The sequence below is a fragment of the Ctenopharyngodon idella genome, chromosome 6, assembly GCF_019924925.1.
Source record: "Ctenopharyngodon idella isolate HZGC_01 chromosome 6, HZGC01, whole genome shotgun sequence".
Lineage (NCBI taxonomy): Eukaryota > Metazoa > Chordata > Actinopteri > Cypriniformes > Xenocyprididae > Ctenopharyngodon > Ctenopharyngodon idella.
Genome location: NC_067225.1, coordinates 17,911,331 through 17,932,805, shown reverse-complemented (window position 1 = coordinate 17,932,805; position 21,475 = coordinate 17,911,331). Strand labels below are relative to the sequence as shown.

At 36.2% G+C, this 21,475-nt stretch overlaps 1 long non-coding RNA gene across 1 annotated transcript; it reads left to right on the top strand.

The window, feature by feature from the left end:
* Nucleotides 1-309: 309 nt before the first annotated feature.
* Nucleotides 310-19,993, top strand: LOC127514003 (uncharacterized). The gene is made up of 2 exons (XR_007930546.1): nucleotides 310-4,508; nucleotides 18,537-19,993. It is a non-coding gene; the product is annotated as an uncharacterized LOC127514003 (long non-coding RNA).
* Nucleotides 19,994-21,475: the final 1,482 nt, after the last annotated feature.

The following is a 21,475-nucleotide window of genomic DNA, read 5'->3' as shown; positions in this document are numbered from 1 at the left end:
CTTCAAATTTTGATTCGTCTGACCACAGAACAGTTTTCCACTTTGCCACGGTCCATTTTAAATGAGCCTTGGCCCAGAGAAAACGCCTGCGCTTCTGGATCATGTTTAGATATGGCTTCTTTTTCGACCTATAGAGTTTTAGCCAGCAACGGTGAATGGCACGGTGGATTGTGTTCACCGACAATGTTTTCTGGAAGTATTCCTGAGCCCATGTTATGATTTCCATTACAGTAGCATTCCTGTATGTGATGCAGTGCCATCTAAGGGCCCGAAGATCACGGGCATCCAGTAAGGTTTTCCGGCCTTGACCCTTACGCACAGAGATTGTTCCAGATTCTCTGAATCTTTGGATGATATTATGCACTGTATATGATGATAACTTCAAACTCTTTGCTATTTTTCTCTGAGAAACTCCTTTCTGATATTGCTCCACTATTTTTCGCCGCAGCATTGGGGGAATTGGTTATCCTCTGCCCATCTTGACTTCTGAGAGACACTGCCACTCTGAGAGGCTCTTTTTATACCCAATCATGTTGCCAATTGGTCCTCCAGCTGTTCCTTATATGTACATTTAACTTTTCCGGCCTCTTATTGCTACCTGTCCCAACTTTTTTGGAATGTGTAGCTCTCATGAAATCCAAAATGAGCCAATATTTGGCATGACATTTCAAAATGTCTCACTTTCAACATTTGATATGTTATCTATATTCTATTGTGAATAAAATGTAAGTTTATGAGATTTGTAAATTATTGCATTCCTTTTTTATTCACAATTTGTACAGTGTCTCAACTTTTTTGGAATCGGGTTTGTAAATGACATAAACAAATTAGAAATGACGATGCAATATATTGGTTGTAAATCACTAATTATAATTAAGAAATACCATATTTGAAGTAGGCGTTATAGTGTCAGAATCTAGGAATCCATTAGAATGTAGGAATACTGACAATTTGCAATACTTTATTGTGAGTACTTGAGTGTAGGTGCCGCCCTGTTTAGTCAGACCGCCGCGATTCCCGCTTCCATGATGATAACAGCAATTATTCTGATTGGTAGAGCCGCTGCAGGATTGTGGATAATGTATATGAATGAATTAAAAAGCATAAACCTTAGAGATCATCACAAGTCTGCCTCGAAAGGTTTATATGTTATCAGTGAAAGTAAATCTTTTTATGGATAAAAAAAGTAGTTTTTTTGTTGTTTGTTTTGTTTTTTCAAGGGAGTAACTAGAATCTAGAACTCTCTATCTTTTGCAAGAATAAAAAAAATTATGTAATTTGTCTTTTGAGTACTATAAAGGCTCACAGATGAACATTTTTTACACCTAACATAAAGGCTCCAGAACACCCACATACACACTTATAAATATATAATTATTTAATGATCATTCAGTCAGAGAGTAAATCTAAAGAAATATGTCAAATGTTCAAGAATTATCAATGCAAGGCATAAATACACACACACACACACAAATCCATTCAGTGCTTAATAACTAAATGATTCATCTAAAAAGTGATGTCTAGAGAAAATGCATTCACAAAATGAGAATTCATGGCATAAATTCTAAATAAAAACACAGAAATATATAATATCAAGAACATCAGGTGCGTAAGAGATACAGGCAGCTGTCAGAACACATTTTGACATAAGCCATGTTTTCTGATCCCTTAAGCGCATCTGGAGACTTCTCATATTGACTGAACTTTCAACCTCAAATGTTAAACGAATGTGAGCCTCTTCTAGTGTGCAGCCAAAGAGAATATCTCAATGAAAGCAGGACAGCACTTTCTGTAAGGAACTAAGTGTTTGGACACAAAGCCTGAGGCAATATATGTTGTCATTTTTGTAAACTCATAATGTAAATGTGTGACATGACATGCAAGCACCATCCAACTTATCTTCTTCTCAATATCAACCACATATAGGTCAAACACATACACGCTAAATTAAAAGTGGTATGCTTTTAAGAGGCTTTTTTGTCCTTTTTGGATGTGTACCTGAAGCTCAAACAGTAGAGTATGGTACTAACAACACAAAGGACATGGGTTCAATTCCCATCTATGAACTGATCAAATATAAAAATTTAATGCAATGCAAGTTTCTTTGGACAAAAGCATCTGCCAAATTCATCAATGCAAAAATACAGAGTAGTGTACAGAAAAAAAAAAAGATAACTTTAATTATAACTTTTATTAAAATCATTACAATGCTTAACAGAATATAAATCATAAAGCTAATAAATATCTCATAATTGTCTTGAAAACGCAATATATATATATATACACACAGCCCATCTTCTCTGCAGACCCCCTAGAGTACCTTCAGGGACCCCCAGCTGGTTCACAGACCCCTGACTGAGAACGATGGCCTTTTGTTTTGCAGTAATACTTAAAGGTCAGTATCTTTAAGATGTTGGAAAAGTGACATTAAAGTGATCATTTATTTAGCCTCATGTCATGCCAAACTCTTATAACTTTTTCTCTTCCATGGAACACAAAAGGAGATATTTAGAGATGCTCTCTTGCATAAAATTGGTGAAAGTGGATGGGGACTAGGGAATGTCTAGCTCCAAAAACAAAAACAAAAAAAAAACACCATTAAGTGTCCATAAGACTTGTGCTCTATATTCCAAGTCTTCTACAGCCATACAATAGGTTATTAGTCTTTATTCACTGAAAATCTTGCCTTGCAGCTTTGGCCACCATTAACTTTCATTTAAAGGAAAAGAGCAGCATGAACTCTGCGTTAAATAACTACTTTTGTGTTCCACTAAAGAAAGAACATGTGGATGAGAAAATTATGATAGAATTTCATTTGTGAGACAACTAACCCTCACCCAAAAATTAAAATTCTGTCATTAATTACTCTGTCGTTTTCAAACCCGTAAGACATTCATTAATTTTCGGAACACAAATGAAGATCTTTTTAATGAAATCTGAGAGTGTTCTGTCCCTCCATTGACAGTCTACGCAACTACCACTATCAAGCCCCAGAAAGGTAGTAAAGACATCATTAAAGTAATCCATGTGACTCCAGTGATTTAACCTCAATTTTATAAAGCAATGTGACTGATTTGTTTGCTCAAAAAAAAGAAAAAAAAACAAACATATTTTACCACTTTATTTACAAAATATTAATCTCCAACGCACGTTCACGCAACAATGTCTGCTCTCGCGTCAACACAACACGCATGCATTGTGGTGCTCTTGTGAACGCGCGTTGGAGTTTAATGTTTTGATTATATGAAATCTTATGGGTTTGGAATGACGTAAAGTTGAGTAATTAATGACAGAATTTTCATTTTTGGGTGAACTAACCCTTCAATGTGTTGTACAGTTATCATCCAATTTTCAATCTCACGCAGTCAAGATGCTTGTCGTGAATAGCAGGGGTGAAGAAATGTGACATCTGGAGTGATGTAATATCAGCTTCCATTGCTAGACGAGTTATAAAGAGCAATATCCAGCTCCGTGGATTGAGATGAGCTTAGGTAGATTAATGCTAGGGGACTGAAATGTTTGTTGTATAAAACCGCAGTTTATACAACAATGTGTCACAGCAGTATATGAAAGACTGTAATCTGGCAGATGGCCTGAAGCCCAAGAGCTGCTCCATATTAATGGGAATATCACAAGGTTTAGAGTTCATGCGAGTCAATGAGATTTCAGATTGCACCTCATAGAGAGAGAGAGAGAGAGAGAGAGAGAGAGAGAGAGAGAGAGAAAGCAAAGGAGGACTGGGATTACAACAAGGATAACTTAATCTGTAGGGTTCCCCCCTCCACATCAAAAAAAAAAAAAAAAAAAAAAAAAAATGGAGCACGCCCCATAATTTTAGCATTCAAGGAAAGTGGACCAAGTAGGCACACCAAACAATGTACGCTAGATCACTGTTGGCCTATCAGCTTAGAGTGCCACCGATGCCCTGTGGACCTCTTCTGTAACGCTGAGCACGCTCAGTCGACTCGCTTCAGATCTCTGCTACGCCGATCCTCCTCCACACACTCAGTCGCAAACGCATCCAACAAGGGACAGCTTCCGCTCGCCGGGATATTCTGGGGGTCGCCGACTGCCTGAAAGACGGAAGAAAGAAGAGACTGCAGGAATCGGCACCTACTTAGCTGCCCCAATCCAGCCAGGCATCTTCAACATCTGCCAGCACGTACGCTCAGCTCTGAGCCCCTCTGCCTCGTGCCAGCTTTCTCAGCAATCTCAGCTTTGTTGCCACCGATCCTCGTATTCCACTGAAGAGCTGTCACAATCTGTTCCACTTTCTTCTCTCTCATTGAATTCCGGATGTCCTCCGCTTCCCCCAAGGCATCACCAACATTTCAGATCTTTGACTGTTAAAAAAGAGACTCCTGCCTCCCATTGGCAACTTTTGGACTGACCAGAGGTGTCCCACTTCCTGCTCCAGAGATTGAGACGTGGTGAAGCTGGGGGTTCCTCGCTACCGCTGAGTAATCCCTCATCTCCCAGCATGCCCCACTCCATGCAGCAGAAACACGGTGAGAATTTTCAGTTTTACTACCTTGTTTCTTAACCTCCTCCATAACTTCACACTCCCAGCAGCTCTGGGTTTCTTTTTTTCTGCTGGGGTTGCAGTAAAGTAGTCCAAAGGAAATTAATAAGAAGCAAACACATTAACTGGGAAGAAAACGAAAGAGATGCCAGCAGAGCAATTTCCTTATTTGATATGCTCAGTAAACCAACACTGAAACATTAGAGGTCAGGGTTCAAAATATTTATTGTTACAGGTGAAAGTTTGCTCTTTTTTTTTTGGTCTTTGAATTTGTTTCATAACTCTTTTTGAAGAATTAGTAGTAATGCACTTGTATTGATTAAATTAGTAGTTGGAGGTTAGTAATTCCTGATAATTGGTCACAAATTAATCAATATCAGCTGCAACCATCTACTCACTGTGGTGCAGTTCTTGAAAGCCTCAAATGGTCATGACTGCTAGTTTAACCTTAAAGGGTTCATCTTTATATATTTGACAATTTATTCACCCTAACGTTCCAATCCTGTTGGAGTTTCTTTCTTTTGTAAAACACAAAAGACATTCTGAACTTTTTTGCCTATGCAATGACAGTCAGCTGGGTCAAAAACCACTTTGACTTTCATTGTATGAACCAAAGAGACATTTTTCAAAATATATTCTTTCATACAGGTCATACAGGTTTGGAATGACATGAGGGTGAGAATTTTTATTTCATAGTGAACTATCCCTTTAAAGAGAAAGTCCCTAAAATGTACAGTCTGGAAAATTCACAGGAAAAAGCAGGAGCTTGAGCATTACTCAAGATGAAATGAATTTTTAATATGATAAGAATGTAAAATGTGTGAGCAAAATGAGCAGGCACCAGAGAGGAGAGAGAAGCGGAGAACACAAAGAAAGTGCCTGAAGCTGTTTGGACTCGGCACCCTCTCTTAATCTTAGATTGAGTGTTTTCTCTTCTTGGCATTTGCTCAAACAGTCTTAACAGAAAATGCTTGACCCTCTTATTTATTCATTCTGATGTAATTCACAAGTATTTGACATCATTTTAAAAAGGTGCTCCCTCCCCTTACATATTTTCTGCCAAGTGTACTTTATTACAAGTGGGCTTAGACAAATTTCAAAACATTACTTACTGTGATAAATTAACAAATCAAAACGCATGAGACCTGGGTGTCCATGAATTTGCATAGAGAAAAGATAATGGTCACCGTGATTTTGCCAAGTAAGACATGTTCCTGGATCAACATCTTTGTTGATCCTGGAACAACATTCCAATCAGCCAATCAGATTTGAGGGACAAGTTTACCATTTATGTCAAGTTTAGGCTTGCAACCAGGGTTAGGTGCTTCTACATAAATGTTATTCACCTATCTTTCCCCTCTGAATTTAGGGATAAGTTATGGGTAGGACTAGGTTTAGGGGTAGAAATAGGGTTAAGAATAAATTTTCAGACTGGAATGTTGATCATGCAATAACTGTTGCAAAAATGAAAACAACATGATTTGCTATCTGCAACAATAACAGCTCATGAATCAAGATGTCTTAAGTTCCAGCAACAATGACAGTGAAAGTCACAGGTAAGTGTGGGAGGAGGGGAAAAAAAGATTCTATTTTAGCTGTTGAACAAATATTTGCGCTCTGAATACATATATTCCGTACATGCACAAGCTTAGTTAATTTGTAAATGATGTTAAAGCTGAATGTTCTAGCAGAACTAATCAAATAAATCAGACAGATAGCAAGCATGTGCACACATTACTACAGCTGCATAACAAAAGCGTCATCATAGCGTTCCATAAGCATAATTTATACCTGGAATCTGTGTGCATAAGTATATTATATAAGTGCTTTGCATCATGAACTTAAAACAGCATGGTTTAAAAACATGGGATGCTTCTATTTACATTTAAATGCATAATAGACATAATGATAAAAGAGCCATAAAATGCTCTCAACAATTTATGTTCTGGAGAGACTAAAGATACATTTACTAATGTACAGTACATCTGTATGTGAGCACTACTCAAGCCACAAAGATCTCTCGTCTAATTCTCTGGAGTGGGACAGTCACGATGCTGATTAAAAGCCATGGAGGAGATGGCCATGTTTACAAGCTTAGTTAAAGCTCATTTTCCACTCATGTGCTCACATCAGAAACGCTGCTCCAACTGCACTGTCTCATTCAGAAAGACTTCCTAAAGGACCTTTCGTGCTGAAGACGGCTCTCTGTGCACTCTGATGTGTTACGGTCTGCTGAGTTTACATGGTGGGATTTAACTCCAAAATAATAAGTGTTGGAGCCCCACAATGATTGTAGAAGTCCTTATGAGAACAACTACTAAATTCTATGAAGTTACAATAGTTTAATTAATTAAAATACTGAGAATTAAGGTAGTTATGATGAATATTACCAATAAGTTTGAGATCTCACATTGTAGTAAATGTAATAACTCTGAAAACTTTTTGATTACATAGACAGCCAAATATGATGATACCTTTGTTTTTATTTATTTGTTTTACTTTTCTTTTCTTTTCTTTTTTTTCACCAAAGACCCTTTTGCAGCCTCCTGGGGGTTCGTGGACCCCTAACATCAGTGTGATGTGTTAGTCCACAAAGTCCATTTACTTCACAAATCCTCAGTCTGTGCAAATGTTGATTATTTGTGAACAATAAATTCTCAAATTCTGAGCATGAGTAGCTGCAAGAGATGTCCCGACGGGTTAGGAAAATTCTGTCTGGTCCTGATCACATCCCTCAAGAGCTGATGCTACTGGAAAAGTACAGATTACATTATGTATACACCTTTATCAGTTAAGTTATTAAATAATAATAATGGGTGAAATTGTGGTGTTTTGAGTATACTTGTAACAGCAACCTTGCATTGACAAGACAAATTTCTCAGCCATAGGCATGACCCAGCTAACAAGAACGTTTCAAAACGTCCACTTTTTTTATGTTTTTCCTTGATTATGGTAATGTTAAGGAAGCATTCCATTTGACATTTTGCAAACATTATTGGAATGTTACTTTTGAATGTTCTTTGAACACTCTGAAACAAGTAGTAACATTTAAAAAATGTTAGATGAATATCAAACTAAAATGTTTCAGAAAAAAAAAACTTCCATGAACAATGTATAAATAAACAAATTTGCGCAATCGGCCTGGGAAACTTTTTCTCACAGCAAACTCCAGATTGCACGGATTCCTATCCAGCTTATTTTGCAGTGGAAGTAAGCTATCTTCCAATTCATATAATCGCTATAAATAACTAGAATAATAACCAAGTGCAGTAAAGGGTAAAAATGTTTGCACTACAAAACAGTCTGTTTATGAATATGATAATAAATTAAAATTATATAACAAATAATTTGAAAGTGATTTTAAAAATAAGGTGGACTGAAACGACGCCCACGAAATTTCGCTTAGAAGCGGTAAATGTGACCGTGTCTTGAAGGGGTAGATTTTTTTTTTTTTTTTATACAACAGTTCAGTAAACAAGAACACTGTAAAAGTTAAGCAATTTCAACTTTTTTTTAGATAGGTTATACAAAATTTAATAGTTGAATTTTTTAATAGTTTAATATAATTTAAGTTGAAATGACTTTCAACAACAATCCAAGTTGATTATACTTAAAAAAAATTTAAGGCAGTAACTGAACTTAAGTTTTTTTTTTTTGTTTTTTTTTAAATGTTTACAGTTAAGTTAATATTGAGTAACTTACATTTTAGACACAATATTGCTAAACAAAATGGTTGAGTAAATTATTCAAATGAATGACTCAAAGACTTGACTCGTCGCCACCTACTGCCGTAACTATGTAACCTGCAGAGACCGTCACTAAAATCTGTATAAATCTATATATGGGTCCCTTGGGAATCACTATTAGCATTATGCTCTACAAATCACCATTTGGGCTAATTTGGCTTATTTGCATTTATATTCCTCATAGTTCATGACCAACAACAATCTTCCCATAACGACAATAGGTTCTCGCCATAGCAAAGAACATGCCGAAAGAGCGCAGCTTCACAGATGTGACATTGACTCTGGCTGATCTGTTTGCTGTAAACATTAGCAGGGCAGTTTAAGGGAGCTGGAGTCAGATCCAGCGCAAGTGAGTGTTGATGGGTGGCTGGTTTCATACACAATCTGAAAGCTGGCAGAACAAAATACATATGTTAATGCCATCTGGACCTCCAGTAGCTGCACGAAAATGGAAGAGCAATATGTTCATTCTACCTCACTAAGTTCAAATCATACATGACTAGAGTTTCATAAAATCACCCTTTTATTGTTAAGATAACAATGGTCCACATGATTTAAAAGCAGTGCACTAATTTTTAATTCGCACTTACAGAAAACTGAACCAAAAACAAGTTTTGTAGATCTTCTCTAACATGATCATAAATCAGCTAGGTGCTTTGAAAGTTCTCAGTCAACATGTCTAATATTGAAGTTCTTCACAAGGTTGGAAATGAAATAGGCTACACTTCCATATTACCAGAGAGCTGGTATTACAACTTGTTCCAGCAGGGATATGTGAGTTACCTGGCAACAGAGAATGCGTGCCCTCTGTTTCAGATGAACTCTGATCATGTGTATTACAAAAGTGATACCCTTATACAATAACAATAATAATCCGCATCAACACTAGACTGATCATTTTTATAGTTAAAGCTGTCATAAACCTTGCATAAAACTTTGACGCACGAAAAATGATCCGCCAAAGATTTTCCAATTGAGCACACTTAGGAATACATTTTAAAATATGTATTTTTGCAGGGATTTTGTAACTCACCCAACAAAATATACTTCTGCAAATCCTACCCCAAAATCCCATGTAAATTGATATGTTATTAAAAATTTCTGGAAATACATGTTTATCTACCTCTTGGGTTTTTAGAATTGGTCAAAGTTGGAGACCATCCAAATAAAATCAGGTTTTAGAGGGGCTGATTTCTGGGACTGGGCGGAATTGCTTTCATCCATGCCAAAAGCCCCTGCATCCATGTTATCATGGATTACACTCCATTTGCTCCGTCTGATGGATAGAAGGGAGAGAGCCAAAAATAGGCAGCACAGAACCACACCCCTCCACAGGCCTAATGGATATTCCACTGAGGCATTTCGGCCAGATTGGATTTCCTGATATCCTGACTTCTGTGATTTAAGAAATGTTTGAGCCTTCACTTTAACCACCAGTAAGCTATGAAAAAAAAAAACATCCAGTGACATAAAATAAAGAGATTTGGTGGATTTACAGGGAGGCAATGGCTGGAGATTTGAACTGATAGATGAATGAATGCATGTTAAAACTTTAAATAACTCACATATATGTCTTACCTTCCATATAAGACACTGCACTCTGCATGCTACTAATTCTAGAATTACTGAAATGAAATAACCATGCAAATATACAGCCTATATTAAAAAAACATAATACTGTGCTGCTTGAAAGTTTGTGAACCCCTTGCAGAATCTGCAAAATGTTCATTATTTTAACAAAATAAGAGGGATCATACAAAATGCATGTTATTTTTTATTTAGTACTGTCCTGAATAAGATATTTTACATAAAAGATGTTTACATATAGTCCACAAGACAAAAAAAAAAAAAAGCTGAATTTATAAAAATGACCCCATTTAAAAGTTTACATACCCTTGATTTTTAATACTGTTTGTCGTTACCTGGATGATCCACAACTGTTTGTTTGTTTTGTGGTGGTTGTTCATGAGTCCATTGTTTGTCCTGAGCAGTTAAACTGCCCGATGTTCTTCAGAAAAATCCTCCATGCAAATTCTTTGATTTTCCAGCATCTTTTGCATATTTGAACCCTTTACAGCAGTGACTGTATGATTTTGAGATCCATCTTTTTACATGAGTGGGGGATGATAAGAATTTTTCTTATTTTGTTTAAATATCACATTTTTTCCATTTAGTACTGCCCTTCAGAACAACAGAAGATACTTACATGTTTCCCAGAAGACAAATTAAGTACAATTTACCTTGATCTTCGAATTCAAAAAGTCTACACCCCCTGGTTCTTAATGCATCGTGGTTCCTTCTGGAGCATCAGTGAATGTTTGAACCTTTTGTAATACTTGCGTATTGAGTCCCTCAGTTGTCCTCAGTGTGAAAACATGGATCTCAAAATCAAACAGTCACTGCTGGAAAGGATTCAAATATGCTAAAGATGCTGGAAAATCAAAGAATTTGCAGGACCTGGAAGATTTTTCTGAAGAACGTTGGGCAGTTTAACTGCTCAGGACATACAAGGAACTCGTGAACAATAACTTTTGAGTGGGGTTATTTTTATAAATTCAGCTATTTTTTGTCTTGTGGACTATATGTAAACATTTTATATAAAATATCTTTCAGGACAGTACTAAATAAAAAAATAGCATGCATTTTGTATGATCCCTCTTATTTTGTTAAAATAAAACATTTTGCAGATTCTGCAAGGGGTTCACAAACTTTCAAGCAGCACTGTATATAATACAGCAGATAATGCAGTATTATCATGACCATCTGAATGATTACAAATATAAAATAAAAAAAAAATCATCAGGCTATAATTTGAGCATTTACCTTCAAAACAGCTGCAGTAGTATATAAATATCATGAATAAGATCTCAATTTAGTCTCATCAAAGGTCAGAGGTTTCAGAATGATTCTGCAGAATGATTTGATTTCTTATCAGATTCTTCAAGACAAAATTTTCTTTCCATATACAGTAAACATTATAACCACAGGCTGTAGCATGCAAAAGTTGTCTTATTTGTGTCTCTTTTTTATTTTAGGAGTTGGTACTTAAATGGCGCATAATTGAGATCCAGTAACTCTGGATGAGCTTGAGAAACCATGTAGCATTTTTATTCCCAGTAGCAGCAAGTCCCATTTACACCAAATGATAAGAAGCACTCTCTTTGGCACAAAAATGTAGTCCAACATATTTCTCCAAATCCCAATTCCACAAGAGAGCATGATATCGCAAGCGCGATTCTTAAAGGGATTAGGCCGTTTGAGAAATTAGTCTTGCGCCACAATTTAAGGCAAGGTGTGGAAGGAAGGAAATAGCACGCATTAAAATGAATGAATCCGAGACATCTTCTCCCTGAGATTAACGCCTAATTAAATCTGGAGGAGTGAAAATACATAACCTTAAACTACACAACATGTAAGCCTTCAGAAATACATAATATATTTTTAAAGGCAACAAAAACATAAGCGCATCTTAAAGCATGTGTTTGTGGCATTCGATTTGCGCATCTGAATGCTAAAGATAGTACACGGTGTACTGCATTTCTCTGATAATGATCAACCAGCTCCCTTGACACTTTAAGACAATGACAACAACAAATGGGCTGTTTCGAAAACTAGTTCATGATAGGTTTAGAGGGTGCTAAAGGGGTGGGATTATGAAAAAAGGAGTCATATTTTCACATTTTAGTGCCCTGCCTTCCAGTCCGCTCTGTGTTCTCTAAAGCACAACAAGAAATTATAAAAGTATGAGTCATTGTTATTGCTTCAAACGGATGCTTCAAAAGGTTGAATGTGATCTATGTGATGTTTGTAATTGGAGGACGAAACAGATGCTCTGAATAACAGCTCAGTCTTAACCTACATAGTGAACACTGTACAAATACAGACCGGGTGCATAACTTACACCAACTGACATGTCAGAGGTCTGTTTTCACTCTTTTTTGCAATCCACCAGGTGGCGCAGGACTCAGAAAACATCCTGTACTTGAGGGGAAAAACAGAAAAATTCCAAAACACTGAATTCTTTCTCTCATTCTTGTGCTCGCCCCCTTTTTTCTCTCTGGCTCCTCATCAGCTCCTCCTTCCTTCACCCCATCTTGCTTTTAGGCTGCCATATATCTCTAAATTGGCCAAACTAGATGCACACTGGCCCCGTTTAGACTTTTTTCTGTTGTTTTTTACCAGTTTATTTTCTAAATAAACTAATAGAGCCAGTGAAGGGAAGGTTAGAAGGACTATTGAAGGCAAAAGTGTGAAAGAGAACGAGAATATTCAGTGACTCCAAAACACTTGATGGCACCATGGAAACATTATTTCAGGGTGTAAGGTGATGCAGGTGACTAAATCCTTTTCCTGAAGAAGAAGAATGTGTGTAAATGCTGTAAAGACACCATGTTTACACTTGTAGAAACACACACTAACATCCTGTGCCATAACATGATATATTCATCACCAGCCGATCGCAAAGCTAAAAACTACTCTACACTAATGTGAAAATTTTCCACTTGAGTTTTGGCAGGCTCTACTAAAACTCAAAAACTCTATTAGCCCTCCAAGGTGTGATGCAAACAGTTTCCTGCCACTGTCTCTGAGTCACTAAAGATCTTTCCCCATGTGACTGTGCTAATTTCCATGAGGACTGCTGCTGCTTTCAGCTGCTTTTGTAGATGAATTTGTTCCTTTAAAAAGTCATTTTTCAAATCTATGGAAAAAGAAGATGCCGGTGTTTGAGTAATCAAATCCCACCGTCACATTGTAACACACCAGCTTTTTGCTGAAAGAGAAGAATTGAACTCTTTCTTTTTAAAGAATCTTTCATTCTCTTTTTAACCTCATGGATATTGTAGTGCTAAAAATGTCATTTTTTATGTTATAGACAAAGTTTTAGGTTTGAAAAAAAATCAATTGCAGATTGCCTCTTTCTGTTGAGTTAATCTAAAATAAATGGTCATTATCATGATGAATCAATAACTAAACATTTTATAGCATGACATGTGCATCTTCAGCAAGTAGCAAGTTGGTCGAGGATGCTTATGGTGTCAATGTGGCAGCTGTGTGCCTTCACCCATCCCCCAACCCCCCATGCCAGGCCTTACTTACAGACTGCATACCCACACATCTGTAATGTTACTGAGGTAGGCAAAGCGGCAGTACCTCCACCACTCTACACCCCCCTCCCCACCCCACCCCGCCTACTGCTGTTTGGGCTGTGACATCCTGTGCTGATCAGCTCACATGCAAAACCTCGAGACGGCATGGCCCACGCCTCAGTCTAAATCTGATCTACCTCGTTTATGTCAGCGTTTGCATCTGGTGCCTGAAACGAACTTACTAAATATGACTAATGTACTTATTAATGTCTTTGAATATAACAAAAATATCATCGCACCAACTTAAACTACGAGAATGTGAATGGTAAATTTGACGTGGGATGTAAGAAAGTCGAAACATCAGATCAGACCACAAGAGGCTGGTTTTCTCACCGCAGTTGAGGAGTTGAGTATGAAGCACTGTAGGCGTTAAATACATACCAGCTTTGTCTCATCTGTTCGTGTCTTGATCAAATGTTAAAGAATAGCAAACGACTCAGTGTTTTCAGTCTGCAACATCCAGACATCCATCATGTGAGGATGCTCGGTTCATCATAATATCCGGTACATTTTCAAGGGCAACTAAATGAGTTTATAAAGATTGAGGTTTGTCTCAGATAGAAAGTGTACACAAATTACAGGCCTTGACACTTTAAATACAAATTCTTTGGTTTATCTGATCTAAACCTTTGATAATTCAACTTTTTAGATGTTAGAGGACTTGTTGAGAAAATGTCATCCTAATATGACATATCCCACACTCTTTTTCAATATCTGTTTGAATAAATGTTAGTCAAGTATAAAATCGCCCGAGCAATATTTGTAACTGTGCATTGAGACAGTGGCTTGTGTTGAAATTATTTTGAGAAATGTTATCAAATAACTGTAAATAGGCCATATTTACATCTTACTGAGACCAGTGCGGTTCTCATGGCTTTGTGAGCCTAGCATGTAGTCAAACAGATATACAAGAGTGAGTGATAACAGTACCGACACTTCAGGGTTTCTTTCATCACAGACAGGAATCTGCCAATCTTCTTTCAGTTCACAGTCGACTAAAAGTTTGGTTTACAGGTTATATAATATACAACATTTATTATAAAAATGTATTAAAATAAGAGCAGATTGTTAGTGTACTTGTAATTTCAATAATAGTAAAATATCCAAATAATTTCCTGCATCATTAAGCATAGTGCAGAAGTCATTCAATGATTGTGCAATAGCACATTCATACAAAGAGATACTATATTCTAATCACACTTTACATCAGTGTCACGACTCTAAACTCACAATTTTACTCATATTTCAGCATATCATGACGCATCAGTGCTTTAAATGTCTCTCTGACATTGTGAGGTCACCTGTATATGCAAGTAAAACAATTTTGATGTGGTACTATAGGTATTGCAGAAAAAAAATACACATACACTATATATATATATATATATATATATATATATATACGTATATATGTGTAGGTAAATATATAGTAATACAGTATATTATATATATATATATATATATATATATATATATATATATATATATATATATATACATACACACACACACACCCACACACACATACACACACACATACATACATACGTATATATGCATAGTAATGTGTAAAGTAATGTATTTTAAAGTAAAGTGTGATACCACTATGAACTAAGCATTAAATTGCTGATCTTAAAAAGTGGTTATCCATGTGACACGTCTTCTATTCTCTATGGAAATTTAGAAAAGAAAAGGCTTCCTTTAGAATTTTTATTCACAACCCAAAAGCAGTCTTTTTATATTAAAGAACTAAGAGGACCTCAGTGCACTTGCTAACAGCGGATCCGCACCGTGTTACAGCTCCGTTGCATCATTCCTCTGATGAACACGGTTGGCTCAAGACTTCGCTGACAATGAAGGCTGAAGCTGGCAAAAAAAAATTAAAAAACAAAAAAGTTGCTATCAGATGGGGGTAAAAATTTGCCGCTCATGTAGAAAAGACTGTGGGGCAGTTTCCGGCGCCCAGACTAATGTTAATGGGCAGCACATCCTGCCTATTCAGCACCATCAAACAGTTGTTTTACAACTTGTAAGTAAAAGTTGGAGCAGAACAGAAGGTCACTGCTGTTCAAACAGACTGGAATATTGATAAAGAATAAGTATTGGTAATCTCGTCATCACTAGCTCATTTCCCTTTCTAACACAAAATGAAATCAGTGACAAAGACAACCCAGTGATGTCACCCTAACCCTGTGTCATTCGCGCCTGTTGCTCAGTAGCCGCTAACCATTCAACACAGAGTATTGATCAAGTCTCCCCTACCCCATCCAGCTTTTCTAAGTGGGTCATTTATTTTTGTGTGGAATTCGTTGGCTAAAAGTTTGCCAAGGTTTTGCAGTAATTATCTCATGCGCATGTGGTTGGGCACTGCAGGGGGCCATGGTAAATTACACATTTCTCTACAAACTCCTGGATGCTTTTACGGCCGTGTGTTATGCAAAACCACATCGGAGGGCCTTAAACAACCCTCCAGAGGATTGAAATAAAGTTGACGCTGCTCTTTGTTTTGAAGCTCAACATGCTCTTTGTTTGGCAGTGCTGAATCGGTGGTTGTTGTGAAGGAGGGCCTTAACTATTTAAGAGACTTTCCCCTGTTGGTTAGCGAACACCTGGGGTGTTTTTAGTGGGGCGCCGGATCCAGATGGGTGGATATCCGTGTGATTCCATTAAGGAAAGAGATTTTTTTTATCATGAAGCCAGCAGTTATGTGAAGGTTGAAAAACAGTATCCAAGTGATGCTGTAAATAATTACCAACATAATTTGGCTGAAAACCTCAAATCACCTTCCTCAGTTCAGGGTGAATCCTTTTTTCCATAACTGTACTCTAAAATATTGGGTCAATGGCATGCTTATTTTTTATTCTATCTATTCATTTATTCATGAATACATTAAAATGCATTTTATACATACGGGGGTAGGGGGAGGGGGGAGGTGGGGGCATAAAGTAAAAAAAAAAAAAGTCCTGATATCTTAATAAAGAAAAAAGGCTCATTAAAAAAAATGTAATTCTTGAAAAGATAACCTTAAGTAGTTTAGCATAACATGTTTTAACACAACCGCCTTAATGCTAATTAATATATGAAAAAAAAAACACGACAAAGCAAAGTCACATGGTGCGACCAAAAGGAAATGATATCATAGGGAAGACCCCTGCATATCCTCATGACTGTGAGTCTATTAATATTTCATTTAATTTTACAACAAGGCAATGTTAGTTCGGGGTGTAAAATGTCATGTGGTGTGACTCACTAAAAACTTTAATAATAATAATTAATAAGTCATGATGTTTGTTAAAAAAAAAATATATATATATATAACTTTACTAAAAACAATGATTTGTAAAATAAAAAAGAAATGTATACACTAAAAAAATGAGATGTATACACTCACAGGCATCCAAAGTGAATATGCTATGAATTTTGGTTACACCACATGACATTTTTAGGTCAGTAAACTGGTATAAAAGTTTTTATAAACTATAAGAAACTAATGTGAATAAAGAATACATTTCTACTGTGTTCAAAACAAGATGTTTAAAAATGACATCATGAACAGCTTTAGGTCAGGAAGAAATCTATCAAGACAAGTTTGTCTTCCTGTCTTCCTGTTCCATCTACAACAATTATATCTTCTCTAAACTAACACACTTGAATCAAAGCTGGTAAAATATATTAGTGGGTCAGAAAAATCAATTTATTACGTTGATTCAATTTTCTCCTCAGGCCAAAATAACAAAGTAGGTCAATCAGTGTTAAACTGAGGAAAGTAAATGACTTCTGCCTCTTCACAACACTAAATGCATTTTATGTGGGTTGTTGTTGAAATTAAATTTTACACTGTGGGCTGTCATGAGAAGGTCACAAAAATTCATGCTTTGGCTTTATGCTACTATTATGACTGCCTAGGCATGATCTTCACAAGAAAGTATAGAGGCGTTCCATCTCGCATGTCTGTTCCACCTCTGTTCTAAAAAATCAGCCCACTCAATCCGGGGTACAACTAGCCAAGGTAGCACAGAGGCAAACTATTTTTGGAACATGTTTTCCTGTCTTGTAAACTTCAACAATGACACAAAGTAATTTCATTTTAGTGAAGATTCTTGTGAGTTGGCTTGAATATTACTGTATATTCCCTCCAAAAAAAAAAAAATGTAAATAGAAAAAAATCTATCTCTCTCCGAGTATTACTGTATCACATATTTGTTACTTGTATTACTTATGTATATTAGGTGAAGATTCATATTGGAATAAAGTCAAAACTTTTTGATAGTCCTTGTTTTGAAACAATAAGAATAATAAGAAAATTATATTTCAGGTTCTGTCACTTTTTCACTTTCTTGATTTGATCTCTTTCTCACTACTTTGTGAGATCTTTTTCCTTTGAGTCACACTATGGTGTCACAAGAGTTCATCTGTGTTTTTGATTTTTTTTTTTTTTTTCTGTTGACGTTCCACCATTTCACATACCCAAACAGTGCAAAGCTGACACTGTTGCTATTCAGCTGAACTACAAAAAAAAATTCACACACAATTACATCAAATGTTTGCATTAGAGCTATGCAAAGCATGAGTCAAGACACTAATAAAATAAGATAAATATCAAGAAGAACTATAAGTACAAACCTGAATTTCTTCACTTCAGGTCATTTACAGTTTGATTTGTTTAGAAAAAGAGCGTACCCTCATCACAAAAATAGAAAAATAATTGTTGTTTTTTAAGTACAGACATTTTTTTCTTTTTATTAAATATATTTATTGTAGATTTTCTGCCCTGTTGTGTGAATTTATAAGGAGTGTCGTATTTTTGTTGAAATATAAACGGTATACATGAATGTGGGCCTAAGAAACACAGGTAAACAACAATCACAAAAATGAGGCCATAAACAGTCAGTGTATCAATAAAATTATATAATAATGTTGACTATCCCGTACTTGATGAATAATGTGTGTTGGTCTTCATGATCATTAGCCTAAATCTGTTTTTTTTTTTCTGACTTATGATGACAAATTAATCAGCAGAATATTAAGGTTTCAAAAAGACCAACTAAATCCAGACAAAAGCATTTTCATCTGTTATGGGGGGAAACATGTGCACTGAAATTCTTCCTTTTTCCACCACAGCCCAACAGATGCTCCTTCTGTGCCAGGGTATAAACGGCTCAAGGGAGAACGGACCAGCTCCCCCCAGCTGGAGCCACAAACGAAGTTACTCAGGTGAGCATGTCAGAAAGTCAATCACTCAGCAGTCGACGTTTCAAACCAAAAAGCAAATGCAAAGTGAATAAAGTAATAAAGATTTAAGAAATTGTTGCATTTCCCTCTAATATTTCCCTAGAAAAGAAACTATTATAATAATAATATAATAATAAAAAAAAAAAAAAAAAAACAGGTGTTCCTGGTGACATTTCTCTCAACTGCTCAAGCTTAAAACTACAGGTGATAATTATGTAAAAAGTAGCCTAGTATATGTAGGTCAGAGCTGTCCAATTACAGTTAGCTTTACAGAAGTGTGAGAACAAATGTGATTACAACACATTGAAAACGGAGTTCTTACTCCTTCGACTATCACATACTATCTCATAATTTCTGATTATGTATTCACATCTCTCAAGAGATTGAAGCTCACACATGTATGCAACACATAAGAACTTTCAAAGCAAATCAAAGTCTTGACATCAATATTCAGTAAAAAAAAAACTATTTTATTATATTTTTCTTTGTCATTATGGATCTACAGGAAGCAGTTTTTTTTTTTTTTTTTTTTTAAACGATGTATTTACAATACACAAGAGCAACAAGTATATACCATATGGTTATTATAAACACTTTATAAAATCAATGTAGAGCAGGAAAACATTTTTTCAGGCTTTAATAGTATATAACTTGTTCTACGCAGTTAATTTTCATAGTTTTTTCCACAGTAACAACTTTACAAGCAATCTTCATCATGATTCTAATGTAAACTCATGCTGACACACCAGCCTGAAAGGACATCATCTCAAAACCTACTCCCTGTGCTGTGCTGCAAACAGGCCTGAAATGTAAAAACGTCAAGAGCAAAACAGATTCCAAGACTACAAGCCAGCCAAAATTTACAACCCAGCGGAAAAGTTCCTTGCATTCCAGAGTCTGTTATATATAACCTATTACATACTAATATAATTAATTGCAGTAGCAATAACAATGTGAGATTATAAACTGCCCTGGGGGATATTCACATAGGCTATTAAGTTCATGTTGTTCAACAGTATTGCTCAGCACTTTAACTTATGATAATAAATCACCTGAAAACCAGAACTTGTAATAAATTACAGACTATATAGGCTATTTGCTAAAATATAGGCTAATGTTAAAATGCGTGCTAAAAACAGAACATTAAATGTTTATCTCTCACACAAACATCGAAGATAGTGCTCGCTATGCCAGTGTTTGCTGAACTTTCATTACTGACGTAACCTGCATTCTTCATGTTGGCCGATGCTTATCCATTATATCAGAAGGGTCAATTTAACTACTTTTTTTTTTTTTTTTTTTTATCAGGGACTCTAATGCGATGATATGTGTCTCAAGGGATACTGCAGAAACTACTGCTGTCCCTAAATGTGAGAACTCTGGAAACGTCCTAGACTTTTAAAGAGACTACACAGACACTTTTCGAGTGTTTTCTGCAGTTGGATGAAAAACACGACGCCGGACGTGCGTTTGGACCAGCGCTGACTGTACGCGTTTAAGTGCAGCAAAAAAAAGAAAAAAAAAAAAATAATGAAAAAAATTGAAAGAGAATATGCTGAAGAAAAATGCCAAACAGACATGCCGTCTGCTCCTTATGCTTAGCCTACTGACACATGCTTCTCAACAACACCTTCTTACCAGCTGACAGAAAAAAACAATGTCCATATAATAGCATTAGTAATAGCCTAATAACTTATTAAACACGAGAGAAACTTCGAAGAGGTAACGACCAAAGGGATGTCAAAATATGCAGAGCTTTTTAAAGCCGCTCTGTTATTTGCAAATGTTTTAAAATTCTCCTTCGCCATTTTTGCAGCATTGTCTCTATGTAAAAACACTAAAATGCATTCTCAAAAATATTATGTGTGACCTAAAGGCTATAATGAACGGTGGCCTGAGGTTAATGAGTGAACAGGAGCTGACATTTCAAAATTGGCAGCTTAATTTCAATTGACGTGTTCAAGTTACCCGTTTTTAGAAGTTTCGACACTTTAGAACAGTAGTTTACAAAACTGCATTCAACTTTTGCTCAGAACATAATTAAGCACACGTAATAACAGTTTAACGCTTAAAAATAAAATGGACGCACCACGACTACGTATCATTAGGCAAAAATAGCATCATATTCGTGGGCCTAAACAACAAGTGTTTGTACGAACTACAGTTTTTGTGTGCTGCTGTCTTTTCTGAGTTTCATATAAAGTGGATACTTTAACAGCAGAGAATGCGGAATCAATTGGTACGTATAGAACGCGCGGCTCCAAAAAAATATGGCTCAGTGATGAGGAGTTGTGCGTAAGAATGAGATTAATTCGTCAGTCAATTGTTGCCTGTCACTGGCATCTTCACGAGACTAGCGCTCGCGCACCGGTGCTGTAAGGTTCTACTTTACAGCTGCCCACTGACAGTTAAATCATTAATACTACACAATTCCGAAACGAAGTGGTTTTAAAAAGCACAATAAATATTTATCAATATTCCTCTGAAGCACAATCACCTAAACACATTTATCGACATGTTATTTGCCAAATAACCGTTACTAAGTGTAGTTCGTCAGTAGCATTTACAGTCGTTTAACAGAGTTGACAGACAAACCACGACGAGAACAAAGCAGTTAGAATCAAAGTTTAAATTAGCGACATTCCAGTTAAACCAGTATTCAAGCACAATGTCTCAATGTTCATATATATATATAATCCCGTTCAAACAAACCCTTGTGCACACTGGCCAGCAGGTCCACAGATTTGAAGAGGTAACATAATAGGAAAACACAAAAAATAACACAATAAATAAACAAACTGTGTCCGTGTGAATAAGCGATCCAGATA